We start from the raw sequence: 14,244 nt of genomic DNA on the forward strand, positions 1-14,244 counted from the left end.
TTAGGGATATTAACCTATAGTTTTATTTTCCTTTCTTTTGTAATGTCTTTGTCTGGTTTTGGAATCAGGGTAATGGAGGCCTAGTAAAATGAGCTTGGAAGCCCTCCCTCTTGGATTTTTTTGAACAGTTTGAGGAAAATAGGAATTAATCCTTTTTTGAATGTTTGGTAAATATCACCTATGAAGATATCTGGTCCAGGACTTTTGTTTGTTGGGAGCTTGTTGATTACTGATTCTATTTCGTTGGTAGTAATCAGTCTGTTCAGATTTTCTGTTTCTACTTGATTCAACCTTCGAAGATTGTATGCTTCTAGGAATTTACCCATTTCATCCAGATTGTCCAATCTGTTGACTTACAGTTGCTCATTGTATTTTCTTAATTTTTTTTTTTGTATTTCTGTGGTATTGGTGGTCACTTCTCTTTCATTCTGATTTTATTTATTTGGGTCCTCTCTCTTTTTCTCTTGAAGAGTCTGGTTAAAGGTTTGTCAATTTTGTTTATCTTTTCAAAAAAAAGGTTTCACTGATCTTTTGTATATTTTGGTTTTGGGGGGCTTTTTTTAGCATCTATGTCATTTATTTCCGCTCTGATATTTATTATTTCCTTCCTTGTACTCACTTTGGGCTTTGTTTGCTGTCCTTTTTCCAGTTCCCTTAGGTGTAAAGTTAGACTGTTTATTTGACATTTTTCTTGTTTCTTTTGAATTTCCCTCTTAGGACTTTCGCTGTGTCCCATAGATTTTGGGTCATTGTATTTTCATTTTTGTTTGTCTAAGGTACCTTTTGATTTCTTCCTTGATCTCATTGTTGAATCATTCATTATTTAGTAGCATGTTATTTAGCCTCCATGTGTTTGGGTGTCTTTCTGGGGTTGTGTTTTTTTGTTTGTTTGTTTGTTTGTTTGTTTTTGTAATTAATTTCTAGTTTCATACTATTGTGGTCAGAGAAGATACCCGATATGATTTCAATCTTCTTAAATTTATTGAGACTTGTTTTGTGGCCTAACATCTGGTCTATCTTGGAAAATGTTCCATGTGCACTTGAAAATAATGTATATCCTGCTGCTTTGGGGGGGAAATGCTCTAAAAATATCAATTAAATCCACCTGGTCTAGTGTGTCATTTAAGGCCAATGTTTCATGTTCATTTTCTGTCTGGGAGATCTGTCCATTGATGTCCGTGTGGTGTTAAAATCCCCCACTATAATTGTGTTACTCTTGACCTCTGTCTTTATGTTGGTCAATATTTGCTTTATATATTAAGTGCTCCTATGTTGGATACACAAATGTTTACCAGAGTGATGTCCTCTTGTTGGATTGATCCCTTTATTGTTATGTAATACCCTTCTTTGTCTCTTATTATAGTCTTTGTTTAAAATCTATTTTGTCTGATATAAGTATTGCTTTTTTTGCATTTCCAGTTGTGTGAAATATATTTTCCATCTTTTACTTTCAGTCTATGTGTGTTTTTTGATCAAAGGTGGTTCTCTTGTAGACAGCACATGCATGGGTCTTGTTTTGTTATCCATTCTGTTACCCTATGTCTTTTGATTGGAGCATTTAATCCATTTACAATTAAAGTGATTACTGATAGGTATAGTTATTACCTTTATTATTTATATTTTTCATCTTCGTTTGTTTTCTCCTTTCTTCTGCTTAAAGGAGTCCTAGCAACATTTCTTATAATACTGGTTTGGTGGTAATGTATTTCTTTAGCTTCTTCTTGTCTGGGAAGCTCTTTATCTCTCCTTCAATTTTAAATGATAGCCTTGCTGGGTAGAGAAGTCTCAGTTGTAGAGCCTTGGTTTTCATTACTTTGAATATTTCCTGCCACTCACCCTCTGATCTGCAAAGTTGCTGTTGAGAAATCAGCTAACAGTCTTATGGGACCTCCCTGACAAGTAATTGGTTGTCTTTCTCTTGCTGCTTTTAGGATTCTCTCTTTGTTTTCAACCTTTGCCATTCTACTTATAATGTGTTTTGGGGTGGGACTGTTTGGGTTCATCTTGTTTGGGACTCTTTTCACTTCCTGGGCTTATATGTCTATTTCCTTCACCAAGTTAGTTAAGTTTTCAGTCATTATTTCTTCAAATAAGTACTAGATCCCTTTCTCCCTCTCTTATCTTTCTGGTACTCCTATGATGTAAATGTTGTTATGCTTGATGTCTTAGAGGTCCCTTAAACTATCTTTGTTTTTTGTTTGTTTTTTAATTCTTTTTTTTCTTTCTGTTGTTCCGATTGGGGGTTTTCTGCTACCTAGTCTTCTAAACCTCTGATTTGATTCTCTGCTTCATTTAATCTGCTACTGATTCCTTTTAGTGTATTCTTCATTTCAATTATTGTACTCTTTATTTCTGACTGAATCTTTTTTATGGTTTCTATATCCTTCTTTATGCTTACTATCTCTTTGTTGAAATTCTCACTAAGTTCCTTAAGCATTCTTATAACCACTATTTTAAACTCTGTCTCTGGTAGGTTGGCTGCCTCCATTTCGCTGGGTGGGGCAGGATCCCAGGGAGTCACAAGGCATGGCCAGTGGTTTTTATAAAGTTAATGCAGGTTCAGTTCTTGCACCAGTGCCTGGCCTGTGACCACTTCACAAAATGCCCTGAGAACACGCAGATAGCCACCACTTTCCTCATGTTTGCAGATCCCTGAGAGTAGCCCAAGAGAGGCTGCAGAACAAATTGTGGCCCACTGTCCACCACCAAATGTTCCTCAGACAGCCATAGGCTGTCCACTCCTATAAAAGGCTTCCAAAGTGTGTGGGGCAGGGCTGGCTGCTCAGACACTAAGAGTGCCCCAGGCAATGCAGCTGTAGGTGGGTGGGGCAGGGTTCCAGGGAGCTGCGGGTTGTGGGCAATGTTTTTTACAAAGTTAATGTGATTTCGGTTCTCACATCAGTCTGGGCCTGTGACCACTGTGCAAAAATGCCCTGAGAACACGGCAGCCAGCCACCACTCACCTGAGGCCTGCAGGTCCCTGACAGCACCCAAGAGAGGCTGTGGCTCACTGTCCACAACCAAAAGTTCCTCGGGCCACCATGAGCAGTCCGCTGCTATAAAAGGCTTCTGCAGTTTGTGGGGTGGGGCTGGCCACTCAGTAGCTGACAGTGCCCCAGGCAATATAGTACTAGCTATGCAGGGCGGGGACCCAGAGCGTCATCAAGGTGGTGCACATGCGCAGATTTTACCAGACTAGTGCGGTCTCAGGTTTGGCGCTTTAGGAGAGGGTTCAACATAGAAAATATGGCACTCTCCTGTAGGCTACACATGAGGCAGGCTCCACAGAGGGAAAATGGCTACTCCAGCCCTCACTTCAAAGCCACACAACTCAGTCTTCCCCCGTATGTCTCTAGCACTTCTCAAGTTGCCGCCCCTTCACCAGAGACCAGGTGAGTGCGAGTGAGTCTGTGGGTGGGCCCGTTAAGAGGGCATCTGGGTTTCCAGCCACCTTCCATTTCACCGGGATGGGCAGACAGAGTGCTAACTGATTCTCACTGACAGATGTGGGAATTCCTATTCCTGGCACAGGACCCCTGGGCTGGGGAGCCCAGTGTGGGGCTGGGACCCCTCTCTCTTCCAGGGGGACCTCTGCCACCAAGGTGTCCCTCCTGGTGCTCAACCATTATCTGTGCATTTGGGGTCAGCCCATTTTGCATCTCTGCCCCTCCTACCAGTCTCGATGTGGTCTCTTCTTTATATCCTTAGCTATTCAGGTTCTGTTCAGCTAGTCTTCAAATTGTTCTATAATTTATTTGTAATTTTGGTGTGATCTAATGCGGTAGGCATAGCATTTACATAATATGCCATGTTGAACCTCTCTCCCAATATTCTATGATTTTTATCTATGCTCAAAGGGGAGAGATACATTAAGCCAATACTTATATTCATAAAACCAGCTGTTAGCCCCCATTTCATTCAGAAGAGGGAGATGATTGTACAGTATAAAATGCAAAAAAAACAAGCTGAAGGAAATGAGGTATTCCAGGATGAATAGAATGAGCATGTAATGACAGGTAAATAATGATATGATTATAATTGAGCTGTTAGATTGGTGAATGGTCACAGAAATGAAATTAAGTAACTATTTGGCATTTTAGGCCCAATTTTTGACTCTTTGTTAATGTGTACAAATTATGCATATAATTTAGATGAGAATATTTGGAGCTTGGATTTTGTTTTTTGAATATCTGATGTAATTCTTTAGGTCTCGTAACCGTAGCCCTGGGTTGTGAATTAAATGTGGTCAAATAAAGGTAATAATTAAGAGTTTGACAAGGAAGGAAAGAATTTCTGTTAGTCTCTAAGTAGGTCATGTCTCATAATCTCAAATGTAATTAAAGTAATATAAACATGTATTACACATTTTATTTTGCGATGGTCCATGTGATATAGTAGAAATGATTTGGGGGTTAAAAACAGTAGATAGTAGATGTGGGTGTTATACTAGTCCTAACACTTACTAGTTATGTGTTACTTAAAGTTATTTAGCCTATTTAACCCACAGTTTCCTACTTAGAAAATAAGGTTAATAATATCTGTTCTACCTACCTTATGGGTTATTATAGGGATTAAGTTGGATGATGAGAATTTTTGAACTGCCAAGTGCATATTTAGTACATGAGAGGGGAAAACATACATAGAAAGGTTGACCCAGGTTAGATATTTTTATCTACACTATTACGCATACTTCTAGATATAGAACTTGTAAAAATATACACTAGTAAACACCACTTTTTAGCAACTCTTAAGTCACTTTTTAAAAAATTTCTAACATTAATCTTTGAAATAGGAGTTTCTTATATGTTATACACATCAATGTAAAAATATACTGATTTATGTATCTGTGTTTTCTAATAATTTAATACTTCTAACCTAAATCTGAGAATGGAAGACTCTTCATCATACAAAGGACCAACTCAAGGGAAATTCCTAAAATAGGTTTGTTTTTCTCCAGTGTCTTTCATTTCCCTTTGTTTGCCTTTCCTTCCACCACCACCATTTCCATCTAGGTAAAAGGTAACCCTGTGTCAGACTCTTCAACCCATTCCCCAACCCAGAATCTCCCCTGAGGAAAAAATCTGCAGTCAAGTCATGGTAGCCTGATACACAAAAGTCATGTATCAACCTTTCCATAGACAATTGCCTTTTCAGACATCTCCCCAGCTATAGCCTGTAAGCCCCTATTAAGTTCAAGGAAAATCAGGCACAAGCAAGCAAGTAGAAAAGGCCACGTGCTTAGTTGTCCACTTCTTATGCCCTAGCTGACTCCAGAACCTCGCAATTCAAATCGAGAGAATCATACCAATCTGTTCTGCTAGGCCAATAAGAAAACAACGCTCACACTGAACTTTTGATGTGACTGTTTTCCTGGTGATTAATCACAAAATGTCAATGTTTATGTAACTGTAGTCAAAATCCAGCTTGACCGAAACTTTCCTTCTCAATATTACAGTACAGTTCTGTTTTTGTACACAATTTACATGAATGTAGAACTGTGTGGTTATATTAAGCTGGCTGGAAAATTATGTTTTCCTTGAAGGCAATTAGGGTTTTACCTAAGATCTTCCAGCCTGAAACAACATTTAAAGGCACATTTCTTTGTTTTAATTAAGGGGAAAAAAATACTATTAATTAAGTAGTGAAACTGTATTCCAGGTCCAGAAAACCTATGTTACATCTCAGTTAAAATATTCTTATGACTCTCTACATCTGAATAATAACGTGATGTCTATCAATTAATACTTTTACAATCAAATGTTAAATATACATTGAAATTACAAAACATCTATTTGCAAAATGTACATATATTTTTTTCTATAAGAGAAAAATAATAATCTTTACAACACTCATAATTGCTTTAAAAAAAGGAAAAGTGAACAATAATAAAATGTTGAGCAGTTGCAACTTAAAGGAATTATATAATTTAACATTTAAAAGAACACTAAAGGCCCCTCATTGATCCTTAAATCTCTTTATCCTCCACCCCAAGGTCTTTGCTAAGCAGTCAACTAACGGACTACAACTGAAAACATAGATATATGAAAAGTGAGGTCATTTGTCTGGACTCTATCAGGTGTAGATGATTTTGACTTGTTTGATCTGATGACTAGCGTATGGTGCTAAGAACAACAAAGATATCAATTTGGGTCTAACCAACTTCCTTCTACACAATAATAATCATAGTAATAAAAGCTATAGTAGTAACTGCCATTCATTGAGCACCGTCTTAAACCCTACAAACTTAGTTTATTCAATACTAATAATGACAATTTGAGGTTGACAGTATTAACTGCATTTTCCAAACGTGTAATCTGAGACTCAGAGAAGATAAATAATATGCCTAGTGTCTGTCATTAGACTAAAAAAAGTTAGGAGTGAAACCCCCTTCCACCTGTCTCTTAAACACTGTGTCCTTTGATCATGCAAGGACTTGAAAGAGATAATGCCATTGAGAACTTAAACATCAAGACTGTAAACCTGGCCAAGAGATATTAAAACTGTGTCTAGAATTCATCTAGATAGTATCAGAGAATCACAAACTCTGCACATCAGGGTTTGTGAATTTGACAAATACTGTCAAGTTCAGAGAAGTATGCTGAGTCAGAAAGGAGCCACTAGGTACTATAGTTTCATATGGACAAGAATCAAACATAGAAAAATCTTCTAGATAAGAAAAAAACATGTTTGTACCACCACTTCAGGAAAGTAGATTTAGAGTACAAGGGGTCATAAACACAAGTCAGGAGAGTGAGGACAAAAGGACAACATACCGCTCCACACACTTCATCCCAACAAAGGAACTGGAGAACAAGATATCTGACAATAATAGAAGTTCATGTGGGAATGACTTATGATTTCTAATAGGTACAAATTCAATGAGTCAAAAGAATGACATAATTTCCAGAGAAAAGCCTCTTCACCTTAGTTTGCAACAGTAGAAGGAGAGCATTCAGAACAAAAGAAGCATTTAGACCCACTGATTAGACACACGTGTGGTGCCCTGTTGCCGTATTTCTGAAGAGTCACTGACTTACTGAAATTCAGAACAAGGAAGATGGCAAGAAGATAGAGGCTGAGGAACAGCTGAGTCAGAATGTTGAGTCTGGAAAGGAAAAACTTGAAAGAACAGAACAGTACCTTCAAATATTAGAAAAGAACAGTGGGGAACGGGGGAAATTTGGCTACCACAGATCAGAGATTATTCAAAACAATAGTGAATGAATAGGGAATTAGACGAAACTGATGTAATAACATGTGTTATTTGATAGTTATACATTTGGGGTAAAATAGGCTGAAACATTTTCTCTGGTCAGTGAAAAAGAAAATAAGGTAACAATTAGAGAAATATGATTCATTTGTACCATTCATTGTTAAATAATATAAGAATATTTGTAACACGTCTGCAAGCAAGGGAAGAGTAAAAATTCTGTCAACATGATGCCAGGGTTATAAATTTTATAGAATAAAACCAATATTATGTTTGAATTGAATATTAATTTTTCAAGTAGATGAGAGTTTTTCAAAGAAAATTAGTCTTTAAGTTGGTAAAATGGATTTGACATCAGATAGTCACAGAACCTAGAGGAAAAATAAGTACAGCATGGATTATCCTCTGTCCTCAGCACCATTCCATGAAAAGAGAACTCACTCTTCCCACCTCTCAAGGAACAGCAATGGACAGTAAACCCACACTTCACCTCGCTTTTTAGAGAGGCAATATCTAGGTGGGGGAGAAAGGCCATCAATTTTCAGTAGAGCACAGAAGCTACAAATTTCTCAAGACACAGTCAGGACTGAGGGTACTGGAAGTTAATTATATTTCTAGGGAGTAGTTTGTGATCCCAAAGAAATAAGAGATAGGATAAAAGCCAGTGTCACTGGGGGGTTAATGGGTTACAAGACAGCTCAAGAGGTAGACATCTGAGCCGCAGGAAGCATTACCTCACTACAACAATCAGGAGAAAAGTAGGAGTCACCCTCCATGAATTATACCTTTCTAGAAGTCCTGAGGAGGAGACACATGTCATGTAGGAAATAAAAGGAAGGGGCTGACCACACAGGGTACAGATACAAACCTGGTAAAAAGCCCTCCAGCTCATTGCATCTTAATGAACAAAATGGAAAGACTATTGAATGGAAAACCATTATACCAAAACAAAAGTATCTTGATTTCAATGGAGTCCGGGAGTTAACACAAGCGTGGAAGTGACCGAGAACTGCTAACCCATGGAGCGCTGAACATGCAAGCTCGATGTACGTAAGACACAATCAGGACTTCAATCCAAACATGGGCCAAAGTGGGAAAGTATAGAAAGTGAAGGAACACCATTCAATAGAAAACTCTGTGTCATGGAGAATACTTGCCCCCCAAATGTTATATTATCTCTCACACACACACACACACACACACACACACACACACACACAATTTTTAAAACCTCTAAATAGAAATGTCAGAAAGCTCACTAGAATCAAACTGCAGGGCTTCTCATGTCATAATGCAGCTCTTTTCTTGCTTCCTCTCCCATTTCTGCCATCTTCACCTTCCCGCAGATGGGCCCACGCCTTCCACTTCTGAAAAGCCCAGTCCTGCTCATTTCCAGATGGCTGCATAGGTAGCTGGCACCACAAAGGGACCAGGGGCCCCGGATCCTGGTGTTGGACGTACGTCCTCTCAGTTGCTCCTTTCTCTCAGGATTTATCTGGGATCACAGACCCCTCTCTGGAAATATAATTAACTTTCAGTACTCTCAATCCCAACCATGCCTTGAAAATTTTATAGCTTCCATTCTCTACTAAAAATTGATGATTTTAGGATTATACCTCCATTGTAATCTTCATCCTATAGCTAATTAATCTTTTGTTTCATATCTCTAGGGAAATTGAGCTTTTTGCCTGAATCTCCTCCTAACTGTTAAGCGCCTGTTACCTATTAGCTGAACTTCAATTATATAGGTGTAAGTTCCTTGAAAGCTAGAACTGTATCTGGTTGGTTACTGCTGAATCCCCTGGGCCTCAACAGAGCTCAGAAAATGTGATAAACAAATGCATGGATGGATGGCTACTCCCTTGTCTAATACTCTCAATCCCTCTATTCCCCCCAAGTGTTGAGATGGTCCCAGAGTTATGTTGGACCTTCTACTGCCCATTGTGTATCCAGAGCTGTGGACAGACCCAGCCATAGTTCTTGGACCTATGCCTTAATGTGAGCCTGGGTCTCACATCCTCTTCTGAGCCACCAGTAATTCTGTCCTATTTGTCCAGCCCAGGCCCTTTCTAACTTCTCCTCCTGCTCTAAGTTTCCTAGTCATCAGGTCTCCTTCCATACATTGCTTCATCCTCAAAGATAATATTGCCTCAGTCAAAGCAGGTACATGTATTAGCAAAGGAAAAAGTGGATAGAACTGTAGCAACTTCATAAGATGTCTCAGTAAATTTTTTAAAGTTATCTTTTGTTTGTTTCTTTCTTTTTTTCTATTACTTTTTTCCTCTTATTTTTTCTTGCTTCCTTCTTCCTTTCTTGTTTTCTTTTTATTTATTCATTTTTTAATTCTTCCATGTCCCTTGAGAGAAATAAACTTGAACAAATGACTAGAAGTTGTTAGAAATATTAGCTCTTCCAATTTGTACTTCCAGTACAAGTGTCAACTTCTGGGGGTGGTGGAGAATGCCCAGTTAATGAAAGTTTGAAAGCATTCATTCATTCATTCATTCATTCATTCATTCATTCAACCAACACTTATTGAGTGCCAACCATTGTGTGGAGACTGTAAAGGAAAGCACTGCCCTGTGTGTCTCCTTACTCTCAATATTGTGCTACAACTTCACTTCCGACACCAGATGTGTGGGTTTTCCACACTTCAAGCAATTCTGCAACACCAGCTAGGTGTCCTACAGTTCAATTCAATCTACCTGGAGTCCTACAACCTACATGGAGATTGGATCAGATCCCACAGGTTAAGGGTTCAGTCTTACTAGGCTGACTTCCCCCATTTCACATGCTAATCACCAGTGCAGGTTGTTACCTGTACTTCTAACTGACTGGCTCTTAATCAGAGGTGCCCATGCCCCCCTCCTTGGGTTTGATTAGTTTGCTGGAGTGGCTCACAGAACTCAGAGGAACATTTGCTTATTTTTACCAGTGTTCCTATAAAGAATACAAATGAGCAGCCAGATGAAGAAGTACACAGAGCCAGGTCCAGAAGGGTCCTGAATGCAGGAGCTTCTGTCCTGACACGTAGCTGTGTGCACCGACGTGGAAGCTCGCCAAGCTCTGACGTAGGTAAACATAAAGGACATGAAGGGGACCAGAACAGGCCACCCCAAAATGTGCCATTTTGGCATGTGGATTATTTTGAGCTGAAGGCAATCAAGACCCAGCAGACTCAGGAAAAACTTTTACCTCTCCTTAACTGTCTAAAAGAACTTAGATAGAGAGCCTGTTCCAGAAAGAGAGCTGTTAGCAGAGATAACATTTTTGTCTGACAGACGTGCGTGGCAGGGCAAATGTCTGATTACCAAACATCCCCGCTCATCTTCCAGTGAACTGTCTTCCTCCCCTCTAAAGCCCCAGACCCCTATCCTGTTCCTTAGTTCGGGATGACATATAGCATCAATTGCCTGACTGTCTTTGGGTCTCATTTTTATGGGGCTCTGTACATACAAAATTAAATTTGTTTTCTTCTGTTAACCTGTCGATTTGATTGTTAGACCAGCCAAAGGACCTAAAGAATAAAAAAATGTTCTGTCCCTACAGGTGTTAAATTAATTAAATAAGGAGGCCATTAGACTGAAGAGGTTCTAATGCTTATCAGCCTACATAAGCAAACAAAAATTTAAGCCTGTAAAGGTCTCAAGGTTAAGAAATCAAAACCTCAGACAACCAAATCTATAGCTGATCAAATACAGTTAACTCTTGAACAACATGAATTACAAATGCACAAGTCTACTTATGTGCAGACTTTTCTCAATAAATATATTGGAAAATTTTTTGGAGATTTCTACTCCCATGAAGCAATCGTATCAATTACACTCGGCTACCACAAAGCAACCAGATTGCTGCTGCTTCGTTATCAATGCACTGCTCGATTCAAACTGATTTTTGCTCAAATAAACTCTTAAAATTTTCAATATACCTCAGTTTATCTTTTAACAAGGAGTATGTTGTCTGCAACTCTCAAGTGGTTTGGAAAAAAAAGAGTGAATGATAGAGCAAGTGGGGAAAATATGAACAATCAATGAATGTGAATAGGGCTAATGAGAGTTCCTTGGATAAACGAGTATGTTCCTTGTACAGCACCTTGCAATGTTTCTGTAAATTTAAAAATTTTATCTAAATAAAACTATAAAAAATATGCCGTGGTCGAGGCAGTTTTGCTCACTTCTGTAAGCCTACTGAAGATAGAAAAGAACTGACAAGTTAAAATGTTAACAACATTCTATCAAAATTTGGGATCTTTATCAAACTACAGTCCTTTAAATTACAAGAATCTCTGGCAGTAAAACACCCCATTAAATTGACATAAGTCTGAAGAAGTTCAACAAGATCCAAACAGGAAATACTAAGAGACATTTCCAAATCTTAAGGCTAGTGACAAAAGACACAATTCCCTCCTAGGCAAACCTCTCTAGTGACTACTTCAACCCACGCTCTGAAAGTAGCTTGAGAAACCTAGTCTAGAATGTCTAGAATTTATTCTAGAAAACTGGAAAAATCTTTTCCTAAGCAGCTGTTTACACACAAAAAAAATAAAAATTAACTTTCACTCTGTTGGACACTCTTTGAGTTCTTGGTCCTCAAAGATCTGAGTATAAAGACAGCCAACGTGCTTTGAGGACCTACAAAGTGTTAGTGGCATTAGGAAACTGAGGAGCACAGAGGCAATTACCTTGTCCAAGGTCAAACATCAAGCAAGGGATAAAACTAGGAATTGAATCAGGTGTGTTTCTCAAGAGCCCATGTGCTACTCACTAATCAATCTATTTCCAAGACAGTGTAGTTCATGGATCCATTCCATATTTTATAGAGCATCTCAATGTCATTGTTAACATAGCCCTGCAAGATTGGTGTCATCATGTCTACCTTTAGATGTAAAGAACATGAGATGGAGAACTAACATGACTTGTTCAAATTCACAAAAGCTAGGAAGCCATGTGGAGGCAAAGTGTCAACACAGTCCTGTGAGACTTCCAAACCCACACCACTTTTACCCGTCAAGACAGCACGAATAGATTGCATTTGGAAGAACTGGGTATCATCAAGAAAATGATAACTGAGTGAACCCCATGCTCTAAAACTAAAATTAAATTATCACAAGGGAACTTTCATAAAATAGTTCTCAAGGCAAAAGGTGATCTTTTAATGGCTCTAAATACTGTTAGAAAACTTTTTTTAATTTAAAGCTGTACACACATTCACACACCAGATCTCTGGCCTTTCCCTACCCCCATTTATTGTTGGTGTTCTCTCTCTTCCCTCCCCACCCTCCCCCTTTCTCTCTGTCTCATCTCCTTTCCTTCTTCCCCTCTCCCCTTGTGTAAAAAGATTACAAAGGCCCCTGCTGCCCCCTCGTGGTCTTACTCTGGAAATGGCAGTCACATTAGGAAAACTAGCAAAATAATTCAAGACAATAAAATGACACTTACACTCCTGAATTTATGGAGATCGTGGGCCACAGGGGCGAGAGGAAAGGGCCTGTTATCACTGACAAGTAATTTAACCTCACAGGGACTCAGCAAATGCACCAGCGAATATCTCCTTTTCACAGTTGCCTTACAGGTTGAGAAAACACAGTAAAAGGCCTTGAAGCACAGCACAGTCCCAATAATTATTATTTCCTTATTTACTTCTGACAACTCTAAAGTTGAGGAAACTGAGGCTCGGCACAGCTTACTCATTTTTTTTAACTCAGCCAGCAAGTTATAGAACTAGATCAATAATCCAAGTTTTCAGACTCTAATTCTAGTTCTCTTCATGACGCCTCAATATCTCAGATTAACAGTTGATAATGAGAAATGTTAAAAATGTTTAAAGTCTTAAAGGGATATTTTCATATACTCTAGTGTTTTCCATTAAGTCCAAAAAATATACATTTCATTGGTTAGTGGTCGCATCTCTAGAATGTGTCTTAAAATTGCAAGCACACAAAGATTTACGTGCAAAACATGTTCACAAATCATTACTCACAATAGGACAAAGCTGAAATAAACTTTGGTAAAAATTGATAATTGTTTGCCCTTATAGAACAGTTTCTTGGTGCCAGAAGCTGTTTTAAGGGTTATGAATGTACCAAAGCATTCAATGAGGTATGTACTATTATTATCTGCCCTTAACATATGAGGAAACTGAGGAACAGAGAGATTGAGGACTTTGCCCAAGGTCAAACATTAAGAAGTAGTAGAGCCAGGAATTAAACTGAAGTTTTTCTCAAGAGTCACTAATCAATCGGCTTCTGAGACCGTCTTGTCCATGGATCCATGCCAGATTCCATTGCATGGGTAGCACCCAAGGTAGAATATGGTTGCACCATGGTGGGCTATGGTGCAACCATAAAAAATTCTCTTTTCAGTAGGTATTAAATTATATGGGAACATGCATACATTAAAATGTTAAGAGGAAAAACAGTATGAAAAATTGCATGTTATATTATTTCAGTCCTAGAATGTCTATGTGTGTGTGTATAACACCAAAATTTAAGGCTGAATAGTACCTTTCTCCAGGTTACGGGTTATGGGTAATTCTGTTTCCTCCTTTATACTTTTCTAGATATTCTGAACTTTTGTAATCAGACAGAACTGCTATGATCATCAGAAAATTTAGATTAAAAAATATTTCAGGGTGCTTAAAGAAATACCAGAATTTCCAACAACCACATTTAGTTTCCCTTTACAGTACAATAATGAATCAGGAAGTGTGAATGGAAAAGATCCGCAAGAAAAACAAGTATCGCAGGGGTTGGGAACAGAGGAAGGATGTTCAGATTAGAAAGGGAAGCGCCTGAAGAGAGAGTGTTCAACAGAATACCAGTGCTGGAATAGTTTCACACACTGGAGCCTGTTTCTGATGTGTCAGCTGGTCAGAGGCTGCCTTAGACAGCAGGCGTTAGGATTCACTACAGACTGAAGTAGTATGGATGGATGCAATGCCTTCCCTGATGGGAAGAGCTCTGACCCCAACAGGTATAATTCCTGGATTGGAGAGTGTCAAAGGTGTCGTGCAAAAGCAGCAAAGAGAACCTTCTT

General features: G+C 38.6%; 1 protein-coding gene across 1 annotated transcript in view; it reads right to left on the minus strand.

Annotated features, from left to right (window-relative positions):
- The window catches only part of PDE6H (phosphodiesterase 6H), a 143,628-nt gene that overhangs the window by 95,012 nt on the left and 34,372 nt on the right, over nucleotides 1-14,244 (minus strand). The window lies entirely within an intron of this gene.

Source organism: Rhinolophus sinicus, linkage group LG02, assembly GCF_036562045.2.
Source record: "Rhinolophus sinicus isolate RSC01 linkage group LG02, ASM3656204v1, whole genome shotgun sequence".
Lineage (NCBI taxonomy): Eukaryota > Metazoa > Chordata > Mammalia > Chiroptera > Rhinolophidae > Rhinolophus > Rhinolophus sinicus.